The sequence below is a fragment of the Prionailurus viverrinus genome, chromosome X (assembly GCF_022837055.1).
Source record: "Prionailurus viverrinus isolate Anna chromosome X, UM_Priviv_1.0, whole genome shotgun sequence".
Lineage (NCBI taxonomy): Eukaryota > Metazoa > Chordata > Mammalia > Carnivora > Felidae > Prionailurus > Prionailurus viverrinus.
Genome location: NC_062579.1, coordinates 44,991,522 through 44,995,050, shown reverse-complemented (window position 1 = coordinate 44,995,050; position 3,529 = coordinate 44,991,522).

Here is a 3,529-nt window from a genome sequence, read left to right as displayed (position 1 = left end):
AATAACGCCAGCATTTTTCACAGAGTTAGAATAAACAGTCCTCCCAAAATTTCTATGGAACCACAAGAAACCTTGAATAGCCAAACAATATTGAAAAAGCAAAGCAAATCTGGAGGCATCATAGTTCCAGACTTAAAGTTATATTACAAAGTTATAGTTATCAAGACAGTATGGTACTGGCACAAAACTAGACACATAGATTAATGGAACAGAACAGAGAACCCAGAAATAATCCCACAACTATAGGTCAGTGAATCTTCGACAAAGCAGGAAAGAAAATGGGAAAAAGTGTCTCTTCAACAAATCATGTTTGGAAAATTGGACAGCAACATGCAAAAGAATGAACTGGACCACTTTCTTATACCATACACAAAAATAAATTCAAAATGAATTAAAGACCTAAATGTGAGACCCGAAGCCATAAAAATCCTAGAGGAGAACACAGGCAGTAACCTCTTTGACATCGCATGTAACAACTTCTTTCTAGATAAGTTTCCTGGGGCAAGGGAAACAAAAGCAAAAATAAACTATTGGGACTTTATCAAAATAAAATGCTTCTGTACAGTGAGGGAAACATTAAAAATATTCCAAAAAGCAACCCTTTGGAATGGAAGATATTTGAAAATGATATATCTGATAAAGGGTTATATCTAAAATATACAAGGAATTTATAAAATTCAACACCCAAAAACCAAATAACCCAATGAAAAATGGGCAGAATACATGAAGAGATATTTTTTCCAAAGCAGGCATACAGATGGCCAACAGACACATGAAAATATGCTCAACAGTTCTGATCATCAGGGTAATGCAAATCAAAACTACAATGAGGTATCAGTTCACACCTGTCAAAATGGCTAAAATCACCATGACAATAAACAAAAATTGTTGGCAAGGGTTTGGTAAAGGAGAAACCTCTTGCACTGTTGAAGGGAATGCAAACTGGTGCAGCCACTATGGAAAACAATATGGAGTTTCCTTAAAAAGTTAAAAAAAAAAACCCTAGCCTATGATTCAGCAATATCACTACTAGATGTTTATGCAAAGAATATGAAAATACTAATTCAAAGGGATACATGTTCCCCAATGTTTATAGCAGCATTATCTCCAACAGCCAAATTTTGGAAATAGCCCAAGTGTCCATGGACTGATGAATGGATAAAGAAGAGGTGTGTGTATATATGCATACATACACACACACACACACACACACACACACACACAGTGTACACAATAGAATATTAGCCATAAAAGGAATGAAATCTTCCCATATGCAACGACATAGATAGAAGTGGATAGTATTATGCTAAATGAAATAAGTCAGAGAGAAAAAAAATATGTAATTTCAGTAATGTGTGGAATCTAAGGTACAAGCCAAATGACCAAAGAAAAAGAGAGAGAGAGAGAGAGAGAGAGAGAGAGAGAATGAGGCAAACCAAGTTCTTAACTATAAAGAACAAACGGATGGTTACCAGAATGGAGGTAGGTGGGAAGATGGGTTAAATAGGTGATAGGATTAAGGAGTGCACTTGTGATGAGCCCTGGGTGTATATGGCAGTGTTGAATCCCTGTATTGCACACCTGAAACTAATATTACACTGTATGATAACTAACTGAATTTAAATAAATCTTTAAAAATAAATGAAAAGGCCATACAATCCAGTTGTTCCACTGTTGGTATTTACCGAAAGAAATCAAAAACACAAATTTGATAGGATATATGCACCCCTACATTTATTGCCACATTATTTACAATAGCCACATATGGAAGTCACCCAGTGCCCATTGATAGATGAATGGAGAAAGAAAATATGGTACATATATACAATGGAATATGGTGCAAACATAAAAAAAAAAAAAGAATGGAATCACGCCATTTGCTACAATATGGATGGGCCTAGAGGATATTATGCCAAGTAAAAGAAGTCCAACAATGAAAAAGAAATGCCACATAATTTCACTCATATGTGGACTCTTAAATACAAAACAAAATGAATAAACAAAAAGACCCTTAAATACAGAGAACCAGCTGGTGGTTGCCGCAGGAGATGTGGGTGTGATGATAGGCAAAATAGGTAAAGAGGATTAAGAGGTACAAATTTCCAGTTATAAAATAAATAAGTCATGAAGATGAAAAATACAGCATAGGCAATATAGTCAAGAATATTTTAATAATATTGTATGGTACAAATGGTGACTATATTTATATTGAGCACTGGGAAATGTACAGGATTGTTGAACCACTATATTCTACACCTGAAACTAATATAAACTATGTCATCTATACTTTAATAATAAATTAAAATAAATAAATAACTTATGGTAATTTTCAGATTCTGGAATATATAACAGAAAGAATTTATGCAGAAATATCTACATAGTGTATTGGCGTATGGTCAAATGGCAAAAAAGAAAACTGCAGATCAATATGTAGAGTATGATCCCATTTATGTAAATATAATGTTGTAATATGTAAAAATAATATGTAAATATAATACTCATGATATTCTGCTCCACAGATGAAATTGCTTGATTATGACATAGTCCAGCTGCCCTAGAATTGAGAAGGAAAGGGGAACATAGTGAGAAGAGGAGAATAAAAATTAAAAGGGGAAAAGGAAAAGGTAATAGAAAGGAGAAGATAGAGAAATTCACATTTTTAACTGTATATAATGAAAGGGAGCATAGTTCTTAAAGAATGTGAGTTCCAAAGAGTGTGAGTTCTGGAACAGACTGCCAGAGTTCATAGTGGGCCTCTGTACTTACTAGCCAGGTAATTATCAAATAGTTACCTCACCTCTCTGATCCTCAGTTTCTTCATCTGTAACATGGGGATAATAGCACCTTATTGGGATGTGCTAAATTAATCCCTGTAAAGCAGTTAATGACGGTTCTGGTACATAGTAATCACTCAATCAACATTAGCTGCTATTTTTTTTAATTTTTTTAAAAATTTTTAAAAATGTTTTTATTTATTTTTGAGACAGAGAGAGACAGACATTGAGCAGGGGAGGGGCAGAGAGAGAAGGAGACACAATCTGAAGCAGACTCCAGGCTCTGAGCTGTCAGCACAGAGCCTGACATGGGGCTCAAACTCACAGACTGTGAGATCATGACCTGAGCTGAAGTCGGAGGCTTAACCGACTGAGCCACCCAGGAGCCCCTAGCTGCTATTTTTTTTTTTTTTGAACCAGTCAGTGTGCAAAGTTTCCTGTAGATGATGTTATTAAATTGTTACAACGACCTGGATGTAGTCTGTGAAAGCTGAGGCCATTCCCACTTGTGCTACAGTTGCTTCTGAGTTTTATCATCCTCCTTTTATAGTTGAGGGAAACCAAGGGTCAGAGAGGTGATTTTGCTCAAGGTGCTATAGCTACATATTGATTATCTGATTCCAAAACCCAGCAGGCTCATTTAACTATTCCAGAGGAGGAAGAGAAAGAAAATAGGAGAGAGGTAGTGCTAAGTGATGGGGTTGGGTGATAGGGGACTACACTGGGTTTTATCTCTAGCAAAAGCCTTAGATACC